Source organism: Cryptotermes secundus, unplaced genomic scaffold (assembly GCF_002891405.2).
Source record: "Cryptotermes secundus unplaced genomic scaffold, Csec_1.0 scaffold1115, whole genome shotgun sequence".
In the NCBI taxonomy this organism is placed as follows: Eukaryota; Metazoa; Arthropoda; class Insecta; order Blattodea; family Kalotermitidae; genus Cryptotermes; species Cryptotermes secundus.
In genome coordinates, this window is record NW_019733848.1 from 498,779 (window position 1) to 521,100 (window position 22,322).

The following is a 22,322-nucleotide window of genomic DNA, read 5'->3' on the forward strand; positions in this document are numbered from 1 at the left end:
GTCCCAGAAGATGAAACTGTTTAGTATTAAATTTGCCATTACGATTTTATAAGATGATTGAAATGGCCGGGCAGACCAGACGAACAGTCAGTTCCCAGTCTTATTCTAGAGATAGAATTTTTCGCAACTTATAGTTTTGAGAAGGATCATTGGCCATAAATTCTGTAGACGTATGCCCAGAGCTATGTGTGTGTTAATGTGTTCCGCTTCTGGTCCATGTAACGATATTATTATTGCTAGTGCGGCCACTACTGGCCTATTGTACCAGCCCCAGATGATATCTGATGAGCGTAGATTAGTCGGTGGAATGAGAATTGGTAGGGGAAACCGAAGTACTCGGAGAAAACCTTCCCCACTGTCCCCCACAAATTCCACATGACGTGTCCGGGCGGGCTTGAACCTGGCCCGCTGCGGTGGGAAGCCAGAGACTAACCGCCTCAGCTATGGTGAGGCCAATTTAACGATGTTAGAACTTCATACGTTGTATAGCGTCAAATGGGAAACAGTAGCATAAAATTGTAAACGTTGTCTTGGGACTTAAGGAGAGGAAACGATCGTTGTCCTTCTGGATAAATTTGGTTACAGGGGCTCACACGCGCTCATATCTCTACTCCGGTTTTCACATCCAGACACATCTCAATATGGACGGCCTGCGCCGCCATTTGCGGTATCCTCCTTTGAGGAGCCCCGCGTAATGAGAACCAAGTTGTGTCAGTTCGGGTACTTACGCAAGTGAAATGTGCGCCGAAATAAGTACAGTAAAAGATGTAAGGCTATCCCTGTAACAGGCCGTGGAGGCCCATAAGGTTGTGAGACGTCGAGGCTCCCGCATTCTCTACACTAGACAATCGGTTCACAGATGGCGGTAAGATTGTCAGCCTAACGCGCCGGCCGCCCTTTACCCCCAGGAAGATTCCTGGTACTCACTTCTGTTATAAGCTGAGCCGACCCCAGGTCCATAGTGCGGTAGGAAGGATTAGGTGAATTGAAAAGATCCACCCCATCGGGGCTCGAACCCGCGACCTTACAACTTATAGCACAGAGCCTCAACGAACTACGCTACCGCGTGTCCCGATAAGTTCGCGCAAGAGATTGTGGCTTAAATGCAGGAATGTGAACTTGTCGGTTATTTGGCGGTGCTTTCAGGAGCTAGACCACGCAGTGTCCAGTGGCCAGTTGATAGATGAATTGCAAGGTCTCTCTCGCAGTGTTCCTGAACGCTCTGACAGGAACCACGAGAACCCCACGCGGAAGAGGCATGTGATCCAGAGGCAACACTCGTACTGGGAAGGTGTAGGCCGACACTGGAGTAGGGTGATCGACTCACGAGGACTTTCTACTGAGAATTGTCGAAATATCATTTCTGGCCGCACATATGGCAGACCGGGAGCGCGCGCGCGTGTACGTGTGTATAGGTTTTGTACTGTCGGCTGATAGAATTGTTACTGAGTAAATCAACTGGAAGCCGGTCACGGTAGCCGAGGGGCCTAAGGCATGCACTCTCTTCGCTCGCTCGGAAGACGGGATCGTGGGTTCGAATCCCACTCAGAACATGGATGTTTTCTGTGTTTGTGAACAGGGAGAGAGGCCATGCGACGAGCTGATCCCCCGCCGAAGGAGTCCTAGGAAATATCTTAAGATGTAGTAAACAGAAGTGAAACGAAGAATTTCATGGAGGTAGGTCACATCCTATATTGGGGCTGTAGTGCTAAAGAAAGAGAAATCAACTGGGAAGGACGTGGAAGGAAGCGCTCGTGACCCCGTTTGGGGGAACAGCAGTCAGTATATCCCGGCTCCGTCCCACTTGGCGGAAAGTCAGGGCGAGTACATTTCGGAAAAGCAGCGCACTTCTGTATTTAAACTGATTATTGCAATAATGACAATAATGCTAGGACTGGTACTAATAATTACAGTAAATGTAACGGTGACAGGGGCGGCAAAACAATATTCCTCGAGGAGTGATGAAATTAGTTTGGGAGGGGGGGGGGATCGTGCATTGTTTCAAATTCTAGATAGGAAATCTAGAGCAGGAATTCAAATCTCAGAAAATAAAATTTAAAAAGCGAAACCGCTCACATGGTAACATCTGTTAAGGTCTCTGATCTGTTTGCTGACTTCGGATGCTGATGCTGAAAGTCAGATCGAAATGATTGGTCAGGTTGTTGTTCCATGATTGAAATGGTCGCATATTGCGCTGAGAGGAATATAATAAATACGCAGTAATAATAATAAGAAATTTTGGAATAACATGGGTGAGGAAGGAAGGTTATTGAGGAGTGTGCAAGGAATCGCGCCTCTTTGAAAATACATTTTCATAGACGTTTGAGTATGCTCGTCCGCCTCAACAAGAACCTGTACGGTTGGTACTCCGAGAGCACGCGAACACATGTACGTACGTATTTACAAGCTTGAGAGAGGCTGGGTCTGCGAGAGTAGCGTTGTCACTGCTCTCTTAGTTCTCCGGTCAGAGCGACCATCTGGCGCACGGTTGGAGCAGGTGTCTGTCTCACGGCGCGAGGGAGTACACGCACATCTGTAGCACATGGGAGTCGCTTGCTTCGTGCGGGCGACTGCTACGCTCAACTCCATACCTTCCGTTGCAGTGCGGCTCTTTGGGTCTGAGAGTTACACGTACCCATCCGTACTGCACGGCCAGAAGTCTGGCGGGGAGAAACAGCTGAAAGCGCACGCTTTAAATCTTTTGTTGTTGCTGTTGTTCTTTTTCTCATAAATAATAATATTATGGGAACACTTTCTCTGGATGTTGCCCATTATATGGATAAAAGTTTCTGAGTAATTCCATGCCCCAAAATGTTGCGTGTGCTCGTTATTCAAGCGACGGACAAAGACAAGAAGGAAAGCCTTCTGTACGGAATATTCTGTTGATTTCCAACTAACTGAGCTGCGTCTGAAGTTCTGACGGCGGGAGCTGTGAAGGGTTTCTTTACTGGGATATAATTCTGCGCAGTCTGGCCTTCAGCCGTGAAGGTGGAGACAATACGTTATTCCCAGAGCTACACTTTGGTGAGAGCTATCCGGTCCTCTTCGCCCCGATGTGCCAGCAGCGTTTGGCCATAAGGGCAGCACAGCAGTGCACGCCTGAAGGGGGACGTGGTACATGTAGGCATGGGTGCATGATTTTTGCTTATTCAACTCTCTCGCTATTTTATTTTATGGAAGCGAAACTGCTCTGGCCGCGCTGTCTAAAGCATGAGCCCGCTCGAACACTGGGGTTATGGGTTCTAATCCTGCTCAAGTATGTGCGTTTATTCTGTGTTTGTGTTGTTCTGTGTGTAGGTAGCGGCCTTGCGACGGGCTGTTCATGAATGTGCCACTGATTTGTATCAGAGCTCAACGCCAAAGATAGAAAGGCGTTATTGCCGACTTCCACGCATCTTCGGCTCTGTGCAGGTTTCTCACGGCCTGCAGGGCCCGTTCATTGGGACACTTCTGCAAGCGACTGAGGAACAAACAAATTGCCTCAGTAGTTACTTTCAAGTATTTATCTCTTTGATTTTTCAGTTCATCGTGCGAGTTCTCGATGAGACACCTAATGTCAGAAAAATAATGAAAAATGAGGTGCAGACAAAAATATTCATAGCTACAGATAACCGGTTTCATTTTCGGAAGAAATTCGTGCAGGATGTTGTTAGTGAGCTTTTGGTGAGTGCAGAAGTGGGCCTTCTCAACTTCAGAGGTGACACAGCGTTGCTTCCATACCTTCCAGAACTGCCGTCATGTTTCATGTGGTTCAAAATGACATTTCCACGAAGCTCACACTCGCAATTTCGGGAGCGGGAAATATTCACAGCGGGCCATGTTTCAATAATTACATTTTAATTTGTATTATTTAAGTACATTCACTTAAAATTTCGACCTAGACTTATTTTATATATATATTTATGTATTTGAATTAAGTCCAAAAACACAACAAGGATCCTTACTTAGTGAACTGAATGATAATTGGATACAGTTCAGCAGCTTAAAGTCGAACACTGTACGCCTGATGATGGCCTGGTATAGGGGCCGAAGCATGTCGCGTCCATAAAAAGCTTTAATACGGGAAATGCTGGTCGGTAGTGTCTCCTTTGCTTTAATATACCGACTGTTGTTGTGTAGACGGTATATTCTTGTATGCAAACTATCAAGAGGGTTGCTTTGGGCAAAAGTCGCGTTACCGAAGTGCTGCGGTGTCGGGATGCGAACACTGGCAGTCCCGATTGCACCGTCGTGAACGTTTCAAAAATTCGAAACTGGGATGTTGGGCGTCATTTTCTTTTGGGAGAACAAATCCGTAATTATGATTCAAAAGCAAACGAAACGATAGACATTAATTAATTAATTCATTCCTTGTTGTCTTATTTCAGGAAGCTTGCGAGTCCTCAGGCTAGCATCAATTGCTCGGTTGGTTAGTGAATAATTAAGCGGGAAGGATTCGGTGGCGTAATTTGCCGTGAGTTACACAGTAAAACGGCCAAAATCCTCATAATATTCGGGCGAAAGTCTGACATTTGTACTCAGGACCTTACAGATTTGAAAGAAAAAAGTATTATTTCTTGATTATGATGTGAATATCGTATTAAGGAATAAAGCAATCAAAAGCAACGAATTAAAATTGCACCATTTATTGTCTTACCGACCCACGTAGCAAGTCGTCAGACAGGGAAACATTTCTGAACTTGCAAGACTCTTGTGCAATGATAAGAAAATTCCAGTATTTACGTCCAAGAATGCAGGGTTATTCCCCGTTAAAACCGTAGCATAATTAATTTCGTCAACAAAGATGATCCTGTTCTCTTCTTAGACTTGCAGCCGGACGTCCTTGACTGCCTGCCAAATCTGTTTACCGGGTGACGCAAAAAGATGGTGTTTGAAGGATGATTTTTAGATTCGCATAACCCGCCTTTGCAAACAGTGGATGGTGCTGCAATTGAATTTGTCAAATGCACAGGAAGACCTCCGAATTATTGAGATTAAGTCCATCATGTTTCCCTGTTTGGAACGAACTTAACAATTGGCGAAACCTTCAGTCTCTGGAGTAAGTGCAATACAAACGTGAAAAGTTGTACCACCGTAGCATCCCATCATCTCTCAAGCCGGTTCAAGCCATAGCACAACAAAATGGAGACCCAGTCTATAAGTATTGCCACGCGTCATTGACTAGACGCGGGGTTTGCATTTGCCATTGGGTTTATTGAACACTTATAAATTGTGACTACACGTAATTGTAACGCTCTTACGAATTCACGCACTTTACTTCTCACTACAACACACACTAATTATTCTCAGATTTTCTTTACTAGCCGTTGCTAGGTTATGTCTCTCAACATTAGAAATTCCTCAGCTTCCGTGTTCATGTCCCTACCTACTGACGACTGTCTCACAGGTGACCCATTGTTCTCACTGTTGACTCTTAACAGAATAACCTGACTGCGAAATTGCTGCTGGCCCTCGCCAGCACATTGATTCTTGGTTCCGTGTCCCAGGGGACATATGACCATATTTTATTATACGACTATTCCGGTAGCCTTCAGACCGCCACATGCGTCTTGAACGAAGTAACTTTAGAATCATATTCACTTTTTGCCGCCAATCACTTCGTCTTGGCGTCAGGCCCCTTGAGAATCACGACCGGAGATTTCTTTTTGCACTGAACTCTTGCGACCATAGTTGTTGTGTAACATCCTCTCTCACGAGGCTTCGCCTTCGTCAAGTGTACGTGTCACACATACAGCGTGTTATTGCCAATTCTTCCTTGCTCTCTGTCGGTACAGGCTTTGCAAAGCAGATCATGCCTGCCTTACATAAAGTCTGAGTCAAAGTTACTTTATGACTGGCAGTTCACCGCCAAACAGTTCGTCTTCGTGCCAAGCCCCTTCAGACTCACAGCCAGAGTTTTTTTTTTTACAACTGAACCCTTGTGGTTATAGCCCTAATGTAACATCCTCTCTGGTGAGAAGATGGGTGTGTCTCTTATGAATGTGCTTGGGCTTTCATCAAATGTACTTATCACACATACAGCATGTTACTGAAATTCTTCCTTTTGCACTATAAGCAAGGCCTCTGTCAGTACAGGCTTTGCAAAGTATATCATGCCTGCCTTACGTACCTTATGCTACAACGGCAGCTTAGTCATTTAAACGGCTGCAAGCTTGACCGCCACTAAGATTAAGCCTTTTGTATTTTTTATGTCTGGTTTCGCCTTGTCCTGTGCCGTGAACATGTTCATTCTTGTGACTTCATATGCTTTCTGCTTGTTGCCTGCACAATTTTCTAATATACTCGTATACGCAGTGGCCACGCGGTCTAAAGCGTAGACTGTCTTCGCCCGCTCAAAGACTGGAATCATGGTTTCGAATCCCACTTGAGGCATGGACGTCTGTGTACTTTTATTCTGTGTTTGTGATATCCTGTACGTAGCTAGCGGCCTCGCAACGGGCTGATCCCCTGTCCAAGGAGTTCTACCGATTGTGTAAAAGATCAAGAAACTGAAAAAGCGGTCAAGGCCCCAAAAAGGGCTGTAGAGCCAGAGATAAGTAAGTAAATACGGAAGGCTGAGAGCCACATACAAACCTCGGCCCAGTGTGCACCTTGCACACCTCTATAGAGGAATAACTGACTTTAACAGGGTTACCAACCTAGCAGTAACTTAGTGAAGGATGAGAATCGTGATCTGCTTGCAGATTCCCACAAAATTTTGAATAGGTGGAGGAACTACTTCTCTCAGTTACTGAATGTACATAGGGTCAGTGAAGTTAGGCAGACAGAAATGCATACAGCTGAACCGTTAGTACCTGATCCTAGCCCTTTTGAGGTTGAAAGTGCTATTGCAAAATGGAAAAGGTATAAATCGCCAGGTAGTGATCAAATTCCGGCAGAACTTATTCAAACAGAAGGCGAAATATTACATTCTAAGATCTGAACAGCCCCTGCCCCTTCTTCTGCCAATTTACTTATTCGAGCCGTGAAGTCGGGAGAAGCAGCCCGTCTCCGCTGGCTCTATTGCTGTGTTTACAAGCTCCCCAGGATATTCGTGGGGTATCCAAGCAATACGGAGAAGCTACAGTGATACGTCGGCCTTTCAGATAACAATAACAAAGTTTAATGAACAACGTAATAAAACTTACACAGAATATACAAAAAATGCCCAATCAAGACACAAACGGCGCACAACAACCCAAATCAGTGATTGTGCAGCAACAGCTTCTCGCCAACAGTCGTGACGGAGAATAAGCTAACCTGCCCCACTTTCACTAACCTCATTTAGGCCTCAAACAGGTTACTCCAGAAAAACACAAATAATAATAAAATAAATAAATGCGAGCATCGCAGCCGTTCTAAAGCCAACGGCTTGCGATCGCGGGCGGCCTTTACCGTACCGGGCAGCCACGGAAGATTTATGGAACGCAATTTAGCGGTACCAGGTTCGAAACAGAATTTCCAGTAGCGATCCCCCGCTGGCTGGTAAGCGTCCACTCAGGACCACATAGAGAAAACTAAGTATATGTTGCTGTCTCGTCACCAAAATGCAAGGAAAAATCATGACATAAAGGTAGGAAACAGATATTTCGAAAATGTGGCACAGTTCAGATATTTGGGAACGAGGATAACAAATCAAAACATGATTCAGGAGGAAATTAAGAGGAGATTGAATTCGGGTAATGCTTGCTACCATTCAGATCAGAACCTTTTGTCTTCTCGTCTGCTGTCCAAAAACATACAAATTAAAATATACAAAACTACTCCTATAATTCTGCCTGTGGTTCTGTATGGGTATGAAACCTGGTCTCTGACATTAAGGGAGGAACATAGACTGAGGGTGTATGAGAACAGGGTGTTGAGAATATTTGGACCGAAGAAGGATGAAGTCACCGGAGGTTGGAGAAAACTGCATAATGAGGAGCTTCATAACTTGTACTCTTCTCCAAGTATAATTAGAATGATCAAGTCAAGGAGGATGAGGTGGGCAGGGCATGTAGCACGAATGGGGAGAAAAGGAATGCATATAGGATATTGGTTGGAAAGCTGGAGGGAAGGAGGCCACTGGTAAATCCAAGGCGTAGGCGGGTGGATAAGATTAAAATGGATCTTAGAGAGGAAGGATGGGATGGTGTGGATTGGATTGACCTGGCTCAGGATATGGACTAGTGGAGTGCTGAACCTTCGAGTTCCATAAAATGCTGGGAAGTTCTTGAGTAGCTGCACAATTGGTGGCTTCTCAAGAAGGGCTCAGCCCTGTGAGTGAGTGTTGAGGGCGCAACTTTATCTCGGTCGTGCTCACTATATTACCTCGGCGCGGACCGCTCAGATAACACCGTTTCCGATAGTGTTTTTGATTGCTACGTGAACATCCGTCGCAGCGGAATGTGTTTACCCAGCCATTGCCTCGTAACAGACCATGTAATCTTGTCACAGTATTATTGAATAACTAACTAATTAACTGCGTATCTGACTAAATAGCTAACTAATTCCAAGGAGCTGTGTCCTTCTGGACAAGCCGCAAGTCACGCAGATACTCAAGAATTTCTGAACATTTATGGAACCTGAAGGTTTATTATGCATTCACAAGAGCCCGCCACTGGTTCCTATCCGGAGCCAGATTTGTTCAATCCATACAACCCCATCCTTTTTCTCCAATATCCATTTTTGTATTGTCCTTGCACCCACATCTACGTTTTCCTTCTGGGTTTCCCACCAGAACCGTGTATGAACTCCCCCCCCCCGGCAGGCTATTTGCCCTGTCCGTCGCATCCTCCGTGACTTAGTCGTAGTGGGGTCCCGTGAGCATGTAACAGCATGTCCTCCGTTTGAGGATGGAGGAGGCGGGAAAAAGTTAAAGTTCTTCCAGTGCTGAAGACATGGGGGTGTGGAGGTATAGCTCCACCTTTCTTCACGGTTCTTGCTCCGTATCCTCGGTGAATAAGTCCTAGTTCTCCATTGGATAGGAGGTTGGGTGTGCCCCAGAGCCGGTCTGGGCGCTGTGAAAGGTACCAGTGATTGTATTGAATTAGCTGTTGCAGATTGCCGAGAAGGGGTGGTCCTGTAGCTTTTGGAGTGGGGTGGGGCGGGGCGGGGCGGGGCTAACAGCTCCTCACCATAGATACTGAATGTGATGCGGCGCCCCGGACTTAAGGGAACCCGAGGTCAGGTGGGACAGGGTTTGTAATGAGCCAGGAAGCGATTCAAAGTTCTTCCATGGAAATGAGAATGAGTCTCACGAATTAGGGACAGGATTTCACATCAGCAGTGAAAAGGGTACAGTTTGTTAGTAAACAGGATGCCTACATGACACAAAGAGGCCGTTGCCGTAGACTCATGACGCAGGAGAGGAAGGACGGCTTCTGTGAGGGCTATAACGTGTGTTCGATATTTTTCCTAAGTGCCACATAAAAATTTTGCTACAACATTTCAGTGTCAAAGCAGTTAGAGAAATATTTTCAAACCAAGAATTGGGATCAAGAGTTTACACGAAATTAGTAATGTCCAAACCAGAGCGATTATGTCATTTTGAACTCTAGAAATGGAAAGTATTTTTTTTGTGTAACTACCCAGTCGAACTGAAAGAATCCTTCTGTGCACATAGGGTTATTTTTCGTATTTTTGGATATTATTTTATGCCACAGAATGTTGGAGGTGGACGCCGCCCTGACTCGTCAGGCACACAGATATGTCTTGGTTTTATTGCGTGCCTGTCGCTAGGTTTGTCACCATGCGGAGAACAAATTCCTGACGTCTTAGCTTAAGACGCCATATTAGCTGTGTGCCTTGTGTAGGGTGATATATGTGCAGAGCTACGAACGACAAATTGAGGAGAATATTTTAGAAGTGGTCGTGGCCTAATTCAGTGATCTATTTCCAGCAATTGCTTGGCGGTATTGAGGGAGCCACGGTAACCACAAGCAGAACAACCGGTTGTAAAGCGGATTCAAAGCGGATACTTGTTTTGCTTGCTCACTGGCGTGGTGCAACTGCGTCAGCAAGTTGGCAGCACTGCTTTATTGTCAATTATGTACTGACGAATGAGGAGTTGGCAGTGTTTAATGTGACCTATTAGTTGAGAATTGCAGCCATCATGGAACAGTCCTAGAGCTAGCAACCTGACCGTTGCACTTTCCTGCCCCAGGCCCTCACACCAAATTTCTGTATGCACTTGAAAGGCCAAATTTCTTCAGAGTAATGTATACAAATTGAGTTCGTAGGTCACAGGAAACGCATCACTTCTCCGCCGAAAATGAAACTAATTGCTGTGGTGTACACAGGTACAGTCCGCGGCAAGAAAGCACACTTACAGTACGTTAAACTCGTTAACTATTATACAGATGACCGGTTACAAGATACTCACAGGGGACTGTCAAGGTGCTGAAAGATCCTGAAAGTCATCACCGGGCAGAACCTGTGCCAGGCTCAGCATCTTCAAATTCGGTCTCTGAGGGGGAGGGGGATGAGATACTCACTCCCTCGGATGATCGAAGTAAAGCGGATCACTTTATTAAAAGTGTAGGATTAATAAAGGGCTAATCCGAGTGGAAGCACAATAGATCATTGAAGGTCGCAGTGCGTGGGCCGATTTCTATGGCCCACCCCTTACATACATACATACATACATACACACACACACACACACACACAGACACAGTACGCTAAAGCAGATAATGTACTCGTATAAACCACCTGGCTTTAGAAAATTAACTGGCAACTTCTACGGTTAGGTTTCCGGAAAAATATTTTACCTTGAGTTCTTCCGACTAAAACTTTGTGTGCGTTTTTTCACTCTCCCGTACGTGCTACATGCTCCACCCATCTCATCCTCCTCGGATAGATCATTATAATCATACTTAGTGAAGGTTACAAATGAGTACTGTGTTCCTTCTCTCTTGCTCCAGATCTGTCCTTCCTGTTCTTCCTTGTGCGAGACAGTTACATAGCTTTGTCCTGCGCACTGACAGTCTAGATAGGTGACTGAACTGTAGTAAGCATCCCACAAATTATTATTATTGTTGCTTGTTTAGTGCCATTCCAAATTATTGCATTTTAGCCTACCTTCCGCAGTTCGATTTGCTGACCACGCGACTGGGAACCCTAAATACCCCACTAATGTAGGTATCTGAGGACTGCGCCGTCTCACACTCCTCTGGAACCTGCAGTTGACACGTCTTGAAGACTTAACCATTACATGTCAGTCATAGCTGAATTTGTAGAGACGGGAACACAATATTACTTTTAATTTCAGTTGGTTCATATGCCGCCCAACGGTTCTGTTTCAACCGTGTAAATCACATTCCATCATGTGATATCAGAAGAATTTCGATTAAGTAAGGAACAGACAGCCTGTCGAGGGCACTCGGCAGCACAGTTGGTTGAGGCACTACGCTACAAGCCGGAAGGTCGCGGGATCGAGTACCGATGAGTTGGATTTTTTCAATTGACCTAATCCTCCCAGCCGTACCGTGATGGCCCTGGGGTCGACTCAGCCTCTAACAGAAATGAGTACCAGGAATCTTCCTGGGGAGTAAAGGGCGGCCGGCGCGTAAGGCTGACAACCTTACCGCCATCTGTGAGCCAGTTGTTTAGAAAATGTGGGAGCCTCGACGTCTCACAATCCTATGGGTCTACACGGCCTGTTATGGGCATAGCTTTCCCCCCCCCTTGGCACTACAGCCACAGTGGGCCTAGGCCTACCTCCATGAACTTCTCCGTTCACTTCGGTAGGGCATAGCTTTACCTTACCTTTTTATACACTGCCGGTCACTGTAGCCGAGCTGTCTTAAGGCATGCAGTGTCTTCGCTCGCTCGGAAGCAGGGACCGTGGGTTCGAATTCCACTCAGAGCATGGATGCTAGTGTTTGTGTGTGCGTTTTTCTGTTTGCACACAGGTAGAGGCCTTGCGACGAGCTGATAGCCCGCTCAAGGAGTCCTACCGAATGTCTTAAGATCTAGTAAACCGAAGTGAAACGGAGAGTTTCATGGAGGTAGGCCAAGGCCCAAATTGGGGCTGTAGCGCCAAAGGAAAAAGAGGAACAGACAACAGAAAATGCCTTCCAGTTCGCCTGGAGCTGTCAGCTTAACGGTGTACTGAGAAGTCTCTTCTTTTGTCCAGTCGTTATTACACTTGAGCTCTATGTGCCAGGCTTGTCTCCCTATTTAACATGGGCGCGTAAAATTTTGAAGTAGATTTCCAAATATTAACCTCAACACCGGAGGAAAACTAGTGCTCAGATACAGGATTGATAAGAGATTTAGTTATGTGTAAAGTCTGAGAATAGTTTTATCTAGGGAACCAACAAAGTAGGAATTTTGTCTATCCTATCCACTGATGAAGGAAGCAGAGACAGCATCTGAAACCTGGCGGGTTTCCTAATGAACAGGGAATCAGCACATAAAGTGTAAAGCAATAGTCGGAGAACTCTGGAGTTGAAAAGTGCCGGTAAAGAGAGAACGCAAACCTGACGTCCCGTCGCTGTGCGTTGTGTGGCAGTGCCGTAGCAAACAGATTTGAAACAGAAAGAAAACACAAAAGGAGTTCGAATCTTGACCAGAAATATCCAGTGAAGCCCGAAAATTTACAAAGAATATTTTGCAAAGAACGAAATAAAGCCCGAATTCGTCCCCAGAAAAGGATTAAGTGGAAATCAAGGGCAACGATTTAATATACAGGGTGTTTCACGACTTTAGGGCATAACTGCAGGAGGTAATTTCCTAGGTCTTTGTGATCAAAAAAGTTCATATAAACATGTGTCCGATTTTGGATGGTTACGGAGTTATGACCATTTTCATTCCCGTACACGCCCTCGTGTGAACCGCGTCTCTCAGCTGTCGGGTCGCTATTTTCAGCCAGCTGGCAGACAGAGCGTTCTCGTTATCTCGACACTTGAGAGGGTGGGTTGGTATGTCCGGCGCGGTCCACAACCGAGCGGCAGCCTGTGTTGCGGCCAGCAGAGGCATTTTCGAAAATCATCTTTAAGCACCAATAAATTAAATTAGAGGAAATTTCACGAAGTTAACTTTACATTCATACTTTAAATGTATCATGTATTATGCTGGTTTATTATTTTGTTCCGTTTATTGTCAGTAATCGTTACCTTCTATTCTGAGTTTAAAATGGTCATAACTCCGTAACCGTCCAAAATCGGACACATGTTTATTATGAACTTTTTTGATCACGAAGACCTAGGAAATCACCTCCTGCAGTTACGCCCTAAAGTCGTGAAACACTCAGTATATAAGTATATAGATACACACACACACACACACACACACACACACATGCAAGGTGAAGCAACATTTGCACACAAGCTCTCCACAGTCTGATCCTCGCTAAAAAATATCGAAAATACCGTACACCGTGTACCTTGTGGCATTAATTTATAAGGCACACGTACCAACAAATTGCGCGCAGTATCACGTGACGCCTCGTGGTCGGAGCGGCGTCCTCCATTTCGAGACCTCGTTGTTGGCTCCGGCCGTTATCAGAGCCACGTGATCTTCGATAGTCCTTGCACGGACCGCGCAAGCGTGCCCCTTCACGTGTCCTCACAACCAGAGTTAAATCTGGCGACCGTGGAGGCCGTGCAGTCGGCCCTACCTCCTGCATGAATTGCGTCCAAGTATTGTCGGGCTCGAGCGGCACACAGCCTCACACGGACGTGTTCAAGCAGTCAGCTCATATGCAGTCTGCTGTGGACGTCTGCCTGGTCTGGATTTCAAGAGAGCAGTGATATCCGCGTGCCCCGCTCCACGGGCACAGTTTGTTACAGCTCTGTCTCACGGAGCCGTCAGAACACATTGGCGTCTGGATGACGTGGACCACGGTAAGCCCGATCATGATGCAGAACTAACTAGTTGTGTACATCTTCCATGATCATTCGATCGCAGTTGTGTCCTGCAGCGCGCTCTGTGAGTAAATAAAGTAAACATATCCCTGTAACAGGCCGTGGAGGCCTTTAGGGTTGTGAGATGATGTGGCTCCCACATTTTCTAGACAGTCGGCTCACAGATGTTGGTGAGGTTGTCAGCCTTATGCGCTGGCCGCCCTTAACCCCAAGAATATTCCTGGTACTCATTTCTGTTAGAGGCTGAGTCGAACCCAGGACCATAATGTGGCTGGAATTATTAGGTAAATTGAAAAAAAATCCACTGACCTCATCGGGACTTGAACCCGCGACCTTCCAGCTTGTAGCATAGTTCCTCGACCAACTACGCTACCGCGTGACCCCACGCGCGCTGTGTAAGTATCCCTAACAACGGGCTATGTGCCATTGCGACAAATAACACTGTTGAGATGTGTCTCTCAGCATATGTGCGGTGCAACATTGTCGTCTTTCTTCTTAATAAAGATTCCAACCAAGGAGAGCTTATGCGCAAACTTCAACACACACACACACACACGTGTATCTCGCAGCTAGTTAGCAAGGTTTACTGACGTGGGCGGGCACAGTTCCGTTAGCAGTGACGCGGGATGTGTGTAAAGCCTGTGTCACACTGGGAGATCAGTTACTGGTTTTTTCGGGCTTTGTCCATCGTCCCGTCGCAACGTTTCGGAAACTGGATCTGCTTCCGTCCTCAGGTGAGAGGGGAAACGCTGTGTTTTCTAGTTTTTAGAATACGGGACGATGGACAAAGCCCGAAAACCCAGTAACTCTGAGTGTTATACACCATCGTCAGAAACCTTTAGTATCTACTTCTTAAACATAACGTTTCTTCTCTAAATTAAAACAAAAGGAAAACGTTTTCTTTTCTCTTGTGCGAAGATGCGCACTCTAAGAGCAATGAAGGAAAGCGTATATTTCAGTTTGTCACTCATATGAGTCCATTCGAAAGGAGCATGGGATTTCTTGGATTTTTTAATACCCAGGATTTTATGTAATAGTTTTAATATTTAATGATGATGCCAAAAACTGTATCAAGTTCAAGAGTATGTGTAATAATAATAAGTAAGACACACACAAAAAAAAAACAAGCAAACCAAAAGTCACGTAAAAATAGGAACACGCAGCAGTAGTAATAATAATCATTCTTTATTGATCTGCATGCCGAAGTCATCTGTCAGGGGTCAGTTACAGGATCAGCACGAATACAGACCCACAACAGCGCAAACAAACATGTTGACAAATACAAACAGAAAACAAAGAATTAAAAAGCAATATCAATTAATATTATTTACATTTAAACAAAAGTTCTTGATACAGTAATAAGAGTAATTCAGTTTCCGACAGCACTGGAATGTTGGTGGCAACACTAAACTGCTCAGTCAATGCAATGGAATAGAAAGATACAACGAAAAGAGCTAACAGTTAACCAGAATCACACATAAGAAATTTACGTATATTCCAGAGAAAGCATAGTCTTATTATAAAACCAAGAAAGAACTGATGTTACGCTGTTAGTAGCGATGATACGCCCCAATGAAGGGCCGAACCTTGCAGTCCAAATGGAAATTCAGTGGCTTCACGAAAACTAACATTATCCACGATAAAATGACAGTCTATTTCACTTTAAAGGCATTAAAAAGAAATAAACCACCGCGATCTTTTCTGAAATGAAGTATTATGAATTGTAAACACTTTGTAATGAAATCATAGTTGCGAGAATCAGACTGTAACAAAAATATGAAAAATTCGTTTACATTGTGGCATGTGGACCCGTTGATAGGCAAAGACCGCGAGATAACAACTATCCAACAGCCGTTGCTAAGTAATGACCCTGCAAACAACGACTATTGCAAGGCAGTGGCTTAGCAGCGACCATGTGGACAGCCCAGCAGACAAGATTACGACAGCTGCACAGAAACAGAGAACGGTGTTTTCTGTGCTTTCCGCGACGAGATGTTATAAGTAGAACAAATTAGAAGTTAGTGAAGAGTTGGTTGGTGAGTGAGTTAGGTAACTGCTGGGGTTCAATCATTGTGAGCTGTTGCTGTGAGAAGCCGGCCGCTGTGGCCGGGACGTTTTGAGAACCCCGAGGAAGGGGAAAGTCCATCATTTGAAGCCGCTACCAAGCAACGATAGTAAAGACGTGAATGTAGGCACTAATATGCGTGTAATAGTGAACTGTAAAATGTGATCACACACTGTATCAGAGAGTCCAATAAATCGAGTCATCAACTGCAAACCCGTCTATAGTCACGTGACAGTATTTTTTCAAGTTACTGTAAGTCTGTTCCGGCAGCCGAGGCCAAGCTTAATGCTGCCCAAGGAAGGACAAATTAGCCACCGAGGTTTTATTACCTGAAGAGATGTGTAATTGAGAACACAGCTTCTTGCGTGACAGGATACAGAGATAGTTCACAGAATCAGAACGCAGAATCAAGTAGTCACCCACACGAGAGTTGAAATGGGTTCGATGTAGGAGGAAATGAAGTGGCACTCATTTTCCTTATGCTGAGGTCCATGCGGCTTACCTCTGTGCCATATCCATTTGCAAAAATTTCCAGTACTCCATTAACCTTTCCCGACAAATTATCCAGTCGTCTAGGCAGTAGGAAGCGCAGCCGCTCTCTCCTGTCCTCTGTACGGGACAGACTTGGCGCTTGCGCATCGTGCTTCACATATTTTTTTATTGCTAGTGGGGTGGGCTTAAATTTGAGGAAGAAACTAGTGAAATGCTACATTTGGAGCATAGCTCTGTTTGGGGCTGAAACATGGACACTTAGGACAGTAGATCAGAAACATCTGGAAAGTTTCGAAATGTGGTGTTGGAGAAGGATGGAGAAGATCAGTTGGACCGATTATGTGAGAAATGAAGAAGTGTTAATTAGAGTCAGTGAGCAGAGGAATATCCTACACGAAATGAGAAAACGGAAGGCTAATTGGATTGGTCATGTTTTACGCAGAAACTGCCTTCTAAAAGAAGTTATTGAAGGAAAGATAGAGGGGCGGATAGAAGTGACAAGAAGACGAGGAAGAAGACGTAAGAAGATTCTGGATGACCTTGGGGACAGAAGAGGATACTGTCATTTGAAGGAGAAAGCTCTAGATCGCATTAAGTGGAGGAATTGTTTTGGAAGAGACTGTGGACCTGTCGTCTGACAGATTACTGATGATGATGAGTGGGGTGGGACTAAGTCCCTTGTACTGCGGCCACTTCTGGCCTATTGTACCAGCCCCGGATGATAGGTGGGGGTGATTGTGGAGCAGTTGGTGGAATGAAGATTGGCAGGGGAAACCGAAGTACTCGGAGGAAACCTGCCCCAGCGCCACTTTGTCCACCACAGATCCCACTTGACCAGACCTGGGATCGGGAAGCCAGCGACTAACCGTTTGAGCTATGCTTCACATATGTCATAACGCGATGCGTGTCTAGTGGGTCCCGTGTTACCAGGGCACGGCTCCTCCTCAGGTGGGGGGAGTGAGCAGACGGCCTCAACATATGGAGGCAGCTGCGAATATACTAAAAAAATAGTCGCGGGCAGTGGACAAGAAATGGTCCTCCAGCTTGAGGGTTGAGCGTGGGGCTCATTACTTGCCTTAAAATAATGTTACAGATTGGGCCGTTTCTAGGAGACGAATGCGTAAATATGTTCCAACCAAAGGGCAGAAGGGCGTCAGGTGCTAGTTAACGGACTGGTAAACACATCACAGCAACGAATGCGCAACAAAAAGGCGTCCATTGCTATGCAATGCAAGGGCGGAGACGCCCGACAACAATACACGATATCCCGTTGCTGTTTCTCAACAAGCCTCAACAATAGACAGACTTTTATATGGGGTCCGCGTCGGGATCGTTGCTTATTATTATGTCGAAATATTTACACCTTGAATTATTTATTACTGCCATATTTTGTGCTAGGTATGCTTCTTCTAAACATTAACACGATAACTGTATATATTTTGCTTTTCTCACTTCTTAATTAAAACTTTGATTTGCGTTAATGAATTCTGATTATTATACAGATGATAAGTTTACTTGTTTTGTATTTTGTTTCTTCACTTTACTCATGCTTACTTTATAACTGGCCTTTCGGTTGTTAAGTTAGCACGTAAATAAATAAGCATTGAAACGAAATGAAACGTTGGACAGAGTACCCAACTTGGAGCATTGGCGGTTCCTTTAAATGTGACAATGGGGGGCAGTGACTTTCTTGACTGAGGGAGTATCAACTTTTCAAGAAATATGTGCGCATCATAGGAGTACGTTAAACAGGCTTACCCGAAGATGGAGGCAACAGATTCCTCCGAAACGTTGGTACCTATCTACCAAAATACACGACGTCATATCGGAGAAGATCGTATTTGAGAAGTTATCTGCAGTTCTAGAACGGTGGGCTGATTGCCGTTGTAAAAATGTCCAAAATATTATCCTCTTTTGGGAAAGATTCCGTGCTACAGAGAGACTACAGTAATGAGGAGTAAGGCTGTACTTCTTCCGGATGTCAGGAATTTTTATCCTAAAGACCGAACCCAAGCAGTACTGTACACGGTACTGTAACTAAACGTACGGCTGTTGTGACTGGACGGTTGTCACGTGACACGTGAGAAGACTGCTGCCGAAAGAGCGGCCTGACAGAGGCAACGTACACGTATAGCCGAATGCAGGCTGCCGCAAATTTCTCAGGTCGTCCAAACTCGCGCACACATGACCACTGTTCCCTGTAAATAGATTTACAAGTTTGTGACAATGGCACATTGATGCAATTATTGTGTTTCTGACTGTTGTCCGTCGTCCCGTGTAATTTAGAAACACGGACGCGGAGACTGGACGCTCTCTCTCCAGAGACAGGGATTGTCACTGAGGAATGAGCTTAACTGAATATAGTACAGGCCTGCCGCATTCTGCAGAAACTGCACACTTCTGAAATTCTGAGTTTAGTACAGTTATACTTAAACTAATCATATAATTAGTTTCTTATTTCTGAGCGGGTTAGCATAGCGGTGCGTCTCTAGATTCGTATTCGGTATGTGATCGGTTCGAACCTTGGCCGCGATACCTGCTATCGTGATGGATATTATTCATGGGTTTTCTCAGACCCTCCAGACAAATACCGGGTTATTACAGAAATTGGTCCACGACCACTTCCTTTCGTATCATTCCCCGTTCATCATCAACTTATCGTCCTCTCGTTCGATCCAATACACATCGTTGACAGCTGGTTGCCTTCGACACCGTCACACGATACTCAGATTGAATGTGTATTTCTACCGCTCCTTGTTCCGGTCCTCATGGGACCATCATCACGCAAGGTTATGATCGCACGGTGAACTTACTGAAGTCCTAACGTGAACCAAGCCACTAGCAATATCTTACAGCCTATACCCAAGCCGTATACTGCTTGAATATTATCGCGCCGTAACAGCACACGGCAATTGTACCCAAAATACAGGACTACAGCACAGCCGGGGGCCAGAGAGACGCCCCAGAACCTGGTCCCCCTCCCCAGTATTCACACAAGACTGGAAATATGAGAGATTGTAATATCATATCCGTGATTTTCATAATTTGCTCTAATAATTTTAATATTTTTATGTTTTAACTGCATAACCTTCAGTTTTATTCCCTAGGCTTCGTCTCATAGTATAATGTCATTCCACAACATTATTCATTACATGCTAATTCTTTGAGTACAATTTCAGTAAAAATTCTAAGTATATTCTTAATACTTTGAGAAGGTAATTCTAACTTAGGCATAACTTCTGATATGGATCCATATTTATAAGTTCAGTATCTTTAGCCATACGATCATAATTACTGCCTGAGGGCCGAAACAAGTAATGGTAGGAAATGAAATTCAGTCTTAAGTACTGATTGATTGTAAAGCGTGGCTTGTTGTGTTGACGGAAACCATAGCTTGAGATATATTTACAGTGTCAAAATAGAAGCCATTTCCTCCCCATCCGGAGTATTGCCTTCATTTGTTTCTTATTTGCGGTGAAAGACAGGAATTATTTAAATGTGCGACAGCGATTAATGCTGCAGGATCCTGAGGAAGGCAGTGAAACACCAAAGCCGAAGCCAGCAGAATGTCTACTTCGTGGAACCTTTGTAGTCCTGCGTAGCCTTGTGAGTGATCTGGGAAATCGTGCAGTGAATAAAGATGGTACGCAATCTTACGTTAACAAAATGGAGTGCAGATTTAGTGCAGGGCCTACTTATGAAATCGACTCTAAACCTAAAATTTGACCTAAGAGATGGTCTACACTAGGACTTATCTTACGTTTCTCTTTAATTACGTTCATAAATGTCTTATTAAAAACAAAGAAAAATATTCGATGAAACAAAGGATCCAGAAAAAGGAGAAATTGTGACGTGTTGCAGATCCCTCTTCCTTCCATTTCTCTTGCCACACATTGTTATTTCTTTCATTGAAGAATTATCTTGTTCCTGTGGATGACTGCCTCAGAGTCTGCATTGGAGACTAGAACACCGAGCTGTATCTGAGCGCAAGTGATAATGGCATTATGCAATTGAGAGGGGTGTGGCATCTTAAAGAACAGCACGGAGATAGGACTCACAAGCTAAACCCGAGCCGCACTCCTCGCTACCCAAGTTCACACTTTCCCAACTCTGCGTCTCAGAATCTACCAGAATGTCCCTGTGTTCGAACACATGCGGCAAGTACTGTATAATTTAAGAGTCTTCACCAAATATTATTAGGGTTATCAACTCAAGGATTTTGCTGTGAGACTGACAAATCATAAAGCGGCGATGCTTACAAACTGAAGGGAAGAGGCCACTTGGGAGAACTAGACCCAGACGGAAGGACGTTACTAATAATAGGAAGTGAGGCTTTTGAGCCTTTGAATTTCGTAGAAAGAGGACTACTTCTTACCAGCTAAGCGACCATTCGCTTCTCCAGAAGGACTCTGCTCGAAGTAAAATGCACTGATAAAGTGTTTTTCTAGCCGGTCACGTTAGCCGAGCGGTCTAAAGCATGCACTGTCTTCGTTCGCTCGGAAGCCGGGATCGTGGGTTTGAATCCCACTCAGGGCATGGATGTTTAGTTTGTGTGTGCGTTTTTCTGTGTTTGTGTACAGGTAGAGGCCTTGCGACGAGCTGATCACCCGCCCAGGGAGTCCTACCGTATGTGTAAGATCTAGAAAAACCGAAGTGAACGGAGGTTCATGGAGGTAGGCCTAGGCCCACTGGGGCTGTAGTGCCAAAGAAAGAAAGAAAAGTGTTTTTCTTTCTCTTCCTTTCAATCATTCATCCTTGACGTGTTTCGGCCGGAGCGACGATCCTCAGAAGGATATATCAGTGCGGCAGTGTGGTGCCAGTATGTATGCCGACTGCGCAGTGTGGTGCCAGTATGTATGCCGACTGCGCTATCCCGGCTCCTAATTCTGATAACGTACGAATGGTAACGGACTGGAAGCTATGGAAGGGAAGAACTTTGGGAACATGCGCATGAAGTTTTGAGTTGTGATTTCGCATTTACATAAAATCAGTTTCTGTGCTGTTTATGTGATGAAGGGTAAATACTATTGTTTCATTTTTGATGGAAGTGAAACTATTTCATTAACGACAAATGCTTTTTTTGTGTTGTATATGTATTTCCACCAGAAATATAGGCCTAAGTGAAAGCATTCTTAGGCAGACAAGGTCAATTTTTAGTAAATAACAATTGCATGTAAAGTGGAAGGGGTCGGAATAGATTCCTTCATATTCGGGCATGATTTTGAAAAGTGAAAACTGCTGTAACGACGAAAAATCAAACAATTTAAGTTTGCCTTCCTCTAAGTATTGCACACTATTATATAAATTATTCGACTGGAAAATAATAATAAATTACATTAGGATTAGATAATTTGGGTTTTACAGTCGCTATCCTTGTAGTGTTGTGAGCATACGTACACGCGACACCATTTTACTTTTAGTATTGATGATCACATTGATTCATGGCCCTCAGGCCACTTCTGGGTCAAGTGTGCTCCCTGATACTGTTAGGGCTGTACAGAGAACCAAGACCACTGAGGATCGTTCCATCTGATGAGTGCCCACTGGCCCAACCCATGCTCAGATAAAAGCGGCAAATTCCAGACCTGCCCACCTCCCCAAACCCCTCCCCTCTCCTCTCTACTGATTTCCCTTCTCTTTCTGCTCTTACACAGTTCGACTCGACATTAGTCTGTGAGCATCTACTCACGCTGGTTCTTCGCTCGCGGATTTTCTTCTTTCTTCTTCTACCCTGAAGATGGATGCGATACGTTCCTCAGAAACGTCGGTTAACACGCTATATACAGGGCGCCACTGCTTTCTTCACGAACAGGTTGGTTTTCTGCGGATGGAGGAGCAGTGGGACACACAGACGTGCGAGTGGTACCAGGAGCTGCCTGAGAATGGCGGCTGCTGCAGAACTGCACGCGGGAACAGTGCACACGTAAAGATACAGA

At 44.9% G+C, this 22,322-nt stretch overlaps 1 protein-coding gene across 3 annotated transcripts in view; it reads left to right on the forward strand.

Moving 5' to 3' along the window:
- LOC111868306 overlaps positions 1-22,322 on the forward strand; it is a 168,875-nt gene that overhangs the window by 21,730 nt on the left and 124,823 nt on the right. Inside the window, exon 1 of one of the 3 annotated variants that reach the window (XM_023858844.2) lies at positions 13,607-13,808. The exons of the other annotated variants lie outside the window; for them this stretch is intronic. The gene's annotated coding sequence lies outside the window, so the exon portion shown is untranslated. Of the gene's footprint in view, positions 1-13,606; positions 13,809-22,322 lie in introns of those variants that run through there. 3 annotated transcript variants of the gene reach the window in all.